Genomic DNA, 8,737 nt, shown 5'->3' with positions numbered 1-8,737 from the left:
GAGCCGAAGGCCGTCGCTTAACCAACTGAGCCACCCAGGCGCCCTAGAGAGTTTTTTAAAGGAATTTTTATCAAAACCTTTAAAAGTGTGTTATTTTTGGTCTTAAAAAGGCAAGTGAATATAACCTGAATAGTCTTTTTCTTGCTAAAAATATTGAGCTAAATGACTTATGCCCTGAGAAATTTAATGAAAAGTATGTTTTGAATAAAAACTCAAAGTTTTCTAGTTTTTAACCCTACCCGGGTAGTGTCCACTACCAAAAAACATTATAGTTGCCTTTCTTTTTAGAATAACCTGAGGGGGTGCCTGGGCGGTTCAGTTGGTTAAGTGACTGCCTTCGGCTCAGGTCATGATCCTGGCCAGAGTCCTGGAATCGAGTCCCGCATCAGGCTCCCTGCTGAGCAAGGAGTCTGCTTCTCCCTCTGACCCTCCCCCCCCATGTACTCTCTCTATCTCATTCTCTCTCTCAAATAAATAAATAAAATATTTTAAAAAATAGAATAACCTGAGAGCAGGAATTGGAATCATACCCATCAAATGTAATTTCTGGTGGGTAATTTTTTTTCTTTATTTAATCCTCTATGTAAAGGCCATTCACCATTCTGTTCTGAATTTGAATTGACTGAAGTTTGAGAATATTAGATTCTCTTTTCCTGCCTACCCTGTTCATTTTATTTAGGGTTACCTCTTCTTTTAATGGCATTATTCATATTTCTAAAACATATTCCTCAAACAAGATCTGTGGTTGATTACCTACATCTTCGCAACTCTTCCGTAACCTCTTTTGAGTCCCCAGAAAGTTTCATAAGATTAGTTTTCCCAATTAGCAGGGTGAGAGTAAATTTGTTTTCTTTAATTCTTCTATACTCCAAACTGTTAAAATAACTTACTTCGCTCACACCATATACCACATCACTGGTTTCTGTACCCTGTAAATATTTTACATATTCCTATCTAACAGCAGTTGGCCGTGCTGAATTTATAAATTACACTGTATCTATCTTGGATTTTAAGAAGGAGAATATCATGGCACAGATCTTAATAAATACTACTTTATGGCCACAAGATTATGGTTATGTTCCTTATGGCACTGATTCAGTGTTCTTTACTGAATAATTAAAATACTGAGGTATAGGAACTAACCTAGAATGACGAAATGTTTGTCTGGGAGGGACCTCAGAGGTCATCTAATCCAGACTCATAAAGTGTACAACATATAAAAATAATTGTATGTGGTACAAGTTTTATTTTCGTGGTTATAAATTATATGTTAATCACATCAAATCTGATTCATGAGTATTTTTACTTAGGACAAAACTCATTTTTTTAAGAAAAAATTGATTTTTTTTTTTAAGATTTTATTTCTTTATTTGAGAGGGAGAGAATGAGAGATGGAGGGCACGAGAGGGAAGAGGGTCGGAGGGAGAAGCAGACTCCCCGCCGAGCAGGGAGCCTGATGCGGGCCTCGATCCCGGGGCTCCAGGATCACGACCTGAGCAGAAGGCAGTCGCTCAACCAACTGAGCCACCCAGGCGCCAAGAAAAAATTGATTTGAAGAAAAATATGAAGTAAATAATGATACATAGACATGGAAGAAGTTGGGTAGGTGATACATGAAAGATTAAAATTGGAGAATACAAAATTCTGACCTAAGCTTGTTTATAGCTTAGAAAAATGGTTGATATCATTAGTCAAATGCTTTTTTTTTTAAGATTTTATTTATTTTAGAGACGGAGAGTGTGAGGCAGGAGGAGGACCAGAGGCAGAGAAGAGGGAGATAATCTCCAGAAGACTCCATGTTGAGTGCAGAGCCTGAGGCAGGGCTCAAACCCATGACCCTGAGACCGTGACCTGAGCTAAAACCAAGAGTCAGACGCTTAACTGACCGAGCCACCCAGATGCCCCAGTCAAATGCTTTTTAAGCTAGAATAAATGGAACTTCTAATTTCCCCATCACTCTTCAAAAAATTTTCTTTAGATTTCTTTAGATTCTAAAGTTAAGATGTGCCCTATTTTTTTTTCACAGAATGTTATACTAGACACCTGAAGAGAGAAAATGACAGATTAGAGAGTACTGGACCAAAACATGAGTGATTTTTAATCCATTTGCTAACTCTAAATCATATGACTATAACCATGAACAGTGGACATAATGTTACTAAATTTTTCTCAAATAGTCCATGGAGTCTCTTCAATTCCTTAAAAACTTCTATTTCACTACTCTTCAATTTAACAAATAACTATGGAATATCTATTATCAAGCCATGTGCTCAGTGATATGAGGATAAAATACTATGGTTCTTTTCCTCAAAGAGATTTACCATATAATGCAGGAAACTCATTTCTCACATTTCTGAAGTCAATTCAGTTACATATCAAACTGAGTGACTTTTGCATTTCTAAGTATTTGTTTTATGTACAAGGCTACCAGAACATTCTTGTATGTGTTGAGGTGTTTTGGGTTTGTTTTGGTTTTCTTTGGGGGTGTGTGGGTGGGTTGAGTTACATATACACATAGTATACTCGTGATTAAATACTTCCAAAATATTATCCAGAATGGCTAAAGTTTATATTCCCACTAGCAAATCGTATTTCCCTACATCCTCACCAAAAATTAGTATCATACCACTTTGTAATTTTCTGTAAATCTGGGGGTCATAAAGTAGTACATTATTATTGTTTCAATTTGCATTATCAGATTACTAACAAGATTGAAAATATATTAATATACTTATGGGATATTTTGGTTTCTTATTTTGTGAACTGCCTCTCCTGGTTGACTTCGAAAGTTCTTAATTTTAAATATCAGGGACGCCTGGGTAGCTCAGTGGGTTAAGCGTCTGCCTTCGGCTCAGGTCATGATCCCAGGGTCCTGGGATCGAGTCTCACATAGGGCTCCTTGCTGAGCAAAGAGCCTGTTTCTCCCCCTGCCTGCCTCTGTCTCTCTCTCTCTCCGATAAATAAATAAAAATCTTAAAATAAAATAAAAATAAAACTGTGAATATATGTTATACGTAGTGTTTAAAAAAATAAAAAAATAAATTTTAAATATCAGTCCTTTGTTTCCTATATACGCTGCAAAAAAAAAATCCCAGATTGTTATCTGTTACTAATGTCTTTTGTTGAACAGAAATCTTTGTTTTTTTTAAGATTTTATTTATTTATTTATTTGACAGAGAGAGGGAGACACAGAGGGAGAGGGAACACAAGCAGGGGGAGTGGGAGAGGGAGAAGCAGGCTTCCCGCCGAGCAGAGAGCCCAATGCGGGGCTTGATCCCAGGACCCTGGGATCATGACCTGAGGGGAAGGCAGACACTTAACGACTGAACCACCCAGGCGCCCCGAACAGAAATCTTTAACGTAGATAGATCCATTACATTTTCCCTTTACAAGTTGCTTTCTACATCTTGTTTACAGAATCCTCTTTAACCCCAATGTCATAAAGTTATTTTCCTACATTTTCTCCTAATAGTTTTCTGGTTATACCTTGCATGTCCAGGTCTGAGTTTCTTTGTGTGTTGATATGATCAAGTTGTTTTGTTGTTGTTGTTGTTGTTTTATTCAAATGAGCCAATTTCCCTAATATTATTTGTTAATTAATGCATCTTCCCTCAGTGTCCATACCAGTTTTATCATAGATCAACTGCCCATGGGCATAACTGGCGTATAGGTCTGTGTCTGTACTCATTATATTCCTCTGTTCTAGCAACAGCACTCCAGGCTTCAATAGTTACAGTATGCTTAAAATATTAGGGCTTTGCCATGTGTATTAATAGAGGGTAGTGTGAATTTATTCCCTCTACTCTTTGGGAGAACTGTACAAGTTGTTGGTGGACTTTTTCTTCTTCCATGTAAATTTAGGATTAGTTCCAATTCCATCTGTAATTGCATTAAAATTTTAAATCATTTTAGAGGGAATTAACATCTTTACAACATTAAAATCTTTCCTTTTGTAAATATCATATATTTCTCCATTTACTCAAGTCTCTTTTCAATGTTCTTTTACATTTTTTCATGAAGGTCATATGTAGTTTTTGTTAAGTCAATGCCTAGATTCTTTACAGTTTAGATTTCTTTAACATGCTTATTTTCTAATGGGTTATTACAGGTACATAAGAAGGCTTCTGGTTTTATTTTTTTAAAGATTTTATTTATTTATTTGAGAGAGAGAGAATGAGAGATAGCACGAGAGGGAAGAGGGTCAGAGGGAGAAGCAGACTCCCTGCTGAGCAGGGAGCCCGATGTGGGACTCGATTCCGGGACTCCAGGATCATGACCTGAGCCGAAGGCAGTCGCTTAACCAACTGAGCCACCCAGGGGCCCAAGGCTTCTGGTTTTAAACACTGATTTTGGGGGCGCCTAGGTGGCTCAGTCGTTAGGCGTCTGCTTTTGGCTCAGGTCATGATCCTGGGGTCCTGGAATTGAGCCCCGCATCAGGCTCCCTGCTCAGGAGGAAGCCTGCTTCTCCCTCACCCGCTCCCCCTGCTTGTGTTCCCCTCTCTCGCTGTGTCTCTCTCTGTCAAATAAATAAATAAAATTTTTAAAATATATATATATAAACATTGATTTTGTATATAGACACCTTTTCAGGTTCTAGTCTTCTTAGTTCTAATAGCCATCTTTGCTCAATTTTTAATGTAAATAATCATATAATCTGCTCTGAATGACATAAACTTAAGGAATTAAATGTCCTTAATAGTTTTTTTTTCTTATCACAGAATTTGGTTGTAATTTCCACTCTTATTACTAATAAGCACCATTATTAATGAGCAGAACTAACAATAGCAGGCATTCCTTTTTTTGCTTCTGGTCTTAGATATAAGACTCCTAAAGTTTCCCTAGTAAGTTTACTTACTGTAGGTTTTGGTAGGTAGTCTTTATTAGGTTTCTTAGTTTTCTAAGAACTTTTATTTTAAATAGGTATTAAACTTAAGCAATGACTTTTTCTGCACCTATTAAGATAAATATATGGGATTTCTCTTTAGTCTACTAATATAATAAATTACACTGGTTGATTTTCAGATGTTGAATTATCTTTGTATTTCCAGGAAGACCCTGTTTGGACAAAAACTTTTTTCGAATACAATGTTGGATTCAGTCAGCTAATATTTCATAGAGAATGTTTAGCTCTACATTCATAAATGTAATTTTTCTTACTTGTACCTCCTATCCAGTGTGGTATCAAGGTTATTCTACTCTAGTGAGTTGGGTGTTTCCTCTCTTGTTCCGTTCTCAGCAAAAACCTGTATGAGATAAGATTAATCGCTTTTTAAAGGATTTGGTAAAAAGTCACCTCTAAAATCATCTAGGCCCCGCTTTTAAATTGGCAATTGCCATTTCAGTTTTTTGAGTGATTATTAACTTATTCAATTTTTCTTAAGATAATTTTGGTATTTGATGGCTTCCCAGAAATTTTACACTTAAGTTTTCAAATTTATTGGCTTTACGGTATATATCTAGAGTTATTTTCCCCTTGATTTGTATCTTCCTTGTTTTTGACATTCTTGAACAGATTTGGCAGTGGTATGTCAAATTTATAAGTTTTTTGAATAATTACATTTCAGTTTTTGTTAATCTGGATTTGTTTTAGTCTTTATATTTTAATTATTTTCTTCTTTACGTTTACTCTGCTGGTTTTTGCCTATGAAGTCTGTTCCATTAAAAGAAAAAAATGGAGGGCGCCTGGGTGGCTCAGTCGTTAAGCATCTGCCTTAGGCTCAGGTCATGATCCCAGGGTCCTGGGATCGAGTCTCACGTCGAGTCCCACGTCGAGTCCCACGTCGAGTCCCACGTCGAGTCCCACGTCGGGCTCCCTGCTCGGTGGGAAGCCTGCTTCTCCCTCTCCCACTCCCCCTGCTCGTGTTCCTGCTCTCGCTGTCTCTCTCTGTCAAATAAATAAATAAAATCTTTAAAAATAAATAAATAAATAAAAGAAAAAATGGATTAAATTATGTATTACTTATTATATTAAAACGTGTTATGTGATTTGTAACTCATTTTTACTTTAAAATACAATAATTATATAAACATGTAATTATTACTTACAGAACTAACAAAGGGACACCGTCATGATTTTAAAAATTCAAACAATATGAATAAAGCAAAAGTTCCTTTTGAGATTCCCTATGCTCAAAACTGATTTGAATAGTTAAGGGTGTCACATAGCTTTTAAGTGGCATAGTTTAGATTTGAACTGAGGTCTTCAGATTTTGAGTTCCACACTTTTACATTAAAAGATTTCTTCTTCAATCTGTGTATTTGTTGAATGAACATATGAATAGATCTTAAAGGTGAATGCTTTCAACCTCCACGTGCTGGTTGATGTTTGAAATTCGCCCTTAAAATTTCATTCCTCTTTGGGCGCCTGGGTGGCTCAGATGGTTAAGCATCTGCCTTCGGCTCAGGTCATGATCCCAGGGTCCTGGGATCGAGTCCCGCATCGGGCTCCCTGCTCCTTGGGAGCCTGCTTCTCCCTCTGCCTCTCTATCTCTCTCTCTCTCTCTGTCTCTCATGAATAAATAAATAAAATCTTTAAAAAAAAATTTCATTCCTCTTTGTTTAATGCCTTAACAACATTGTAAATTATACTGCTTATCAGTCAGAATTGTTAGTAGACATGTATATATTTTATTAAAAATTAAAAATAAAAACTATGTTTATATTTTTCTCATTATAGGAATACATGCTTAATATAGAAAATGTGAAAAGAGAACTACAAAGGAAAAAAATCACATGTAATATCATCATCCAGAAATAAAATATATGTGTTGCACGATTTACAAAAATATTTTTATATACTGGTGAATATATCTGTGTCAAGTATTTTTCTAAAACAAACTTTAATGACTACATCATATTCCATACTGTCCACATACCATAATTTATTCAACCCATCTCCTTTGGGGGAACACTTGGATTGTTTACAATTTTTCATGGTTTTAGATAATATTTTACTAAATATTTATTTGTATTTTTAAATATATTTATAATATTTGGTTATATATTTATAGCCAAGTGTCTGTCCACTTGTTTATTTTCCTAGAATTGCTGCGTCAAAAGGTCTTCACATTATAAATTTTGAATAATAGTCCATAACAATGTGATAGTTTAATACTCAGTTATTCAATCAAATACTAATCTATGTGTTTCTGGGAAAGTATTAGTGATTAATATTTACAAGCAGTTGACTTTATGTAAAGAAAATTATTTTGGGATGATGTGGGTAGGCTTGATCCAACCAGTTAAAAGGCTTTAAGACGAGAATAGAGGTTTTCCTAAAAAGGAATGGTGCCTGTGGACTGCAGTATCAGGTCCTACCCAAGGATTTCCATTCTGCTCCTTTAAGAGCCACTGAATTTGCCTCTCAATAAAAAAAAAAAGAAAGGAAGAAGAATTTCCATTCTGCCCTTATTGACAGCTTGCCCTAGAAATTTTGGATTTGCCTAGCCAGCCCTCACCATCACAGAAGACAATTCTTTGTGATAAATTTCTTGCCCTCTGAATCCTGACTGATACACACTGTAACTCTCCCACCGGCATAGTAAGGGACTGCCCGTGGTCATTTACATTGTAATGTTAAGTTTTCTTACATAAACAGATCTTTATCTATCGTAGATCTTTTTTTTAAAATAAGATTTTATTTATTTATTTGAGAGAGGGAGTGAGTGAAAGACCACATGAGCAGGGGGGAGGGGTAGAGGGAGAAGCAGACTCCCTGCTGAGCAGGGAGCCCAACAAAGGGCTGGATCTCAGGACCCTGGGATCATGAACTGAACTGAAGGCAGACACTTAACCAACTGAGCCACCCAGGCGCCCTGAAATAGATCTTTATTGGAAAACAAATTCTGATAGAAGTACAATATCAGGATTCCTAGCTGAATGATTAGCATACTGCTCGTGTGTGTTTGTTTATGGTGTGGAGAGAGGTTGGTGAAACAAGATAAGGGATTAAAAAAGCTTAGAACACTGAAGTCAAATGATTCAAGTTTATTTCTCAATTATGCCTAGGGCTTTAGTATATTACTGATATTAAAAGCCATTTTTATTTTTTTTTAAAGATTTTATTTATTCATTTGAGAGAGAGAATGAGAGAGACAGAGAGCGCACATGAGAGGAGGAAGGGTTAGAGGGAGAAGCAGACTCCCTGCTGAGCAGGGAGCCCGAAGCGGGACTTGATCCTGGAACTCCAGGATCATGACCTGAGCCGAAGGCAGTCGCTCAACCAACTGAGCCACCCAGGCGCCCCTTAAAAGCCATTTTTAAATTAAATGCCTCTAATTCCAGCCAATGGGCTGGCCCTTTAATAAACGTTGTGTGGACTCTTGGTAGAATCAAGTACCTACAGGGCAACCAAAGTGACCTTTTAAAATGTAAATCATATCAGTCCCCAAGTTTAAAACAGCTAGCCATTGCACTTACAATAAAATCCAAACTTTTTTTTTAAAGATTTTTTATTTATTTATTTGACAGAGAGATAGAAGCACTAGTAGGCAGAAAGGCACGCAGAGGGAGAAGCAGGCAGAGGGAGAAGCAGGCTCCCTGCTGAGCTGGGAGCCCAATGGGGACTCGATCCCAGGACGCTGGGATCATGACCTGAGACGAAGGCAGACGCTTAACGACTGAGCCACCCAGGCACCCAAAATCCAAACTTCTGATCTTGGCCTATATGATTCTACGGCTACCTACCTCTCTAAACTTCCCACATTTTTTTCTCCCTCCCTGCATCCTAGATACATTG

Source organism: Eumetopias jubatus, unplaced genomic scaffold (assembly GCF_037043125.1).
Source record: "Eumetopias jubatus isolate StellerSeaLion01/CBP00866 unplaced genomic scaffold, mEumJub1_p1.0 scaffold_1, whole genome shotgun sequence".
Taxonomy (NCBI): domain Eukaryota; kingdom Metazoa; phylum Chordata; class Mammalia; order Carnivora; family Otariidae; genus Eumetopias; species Eumetopias jubatus.
Note: the sequence above shows the minus strand (reverse complement) of the source record.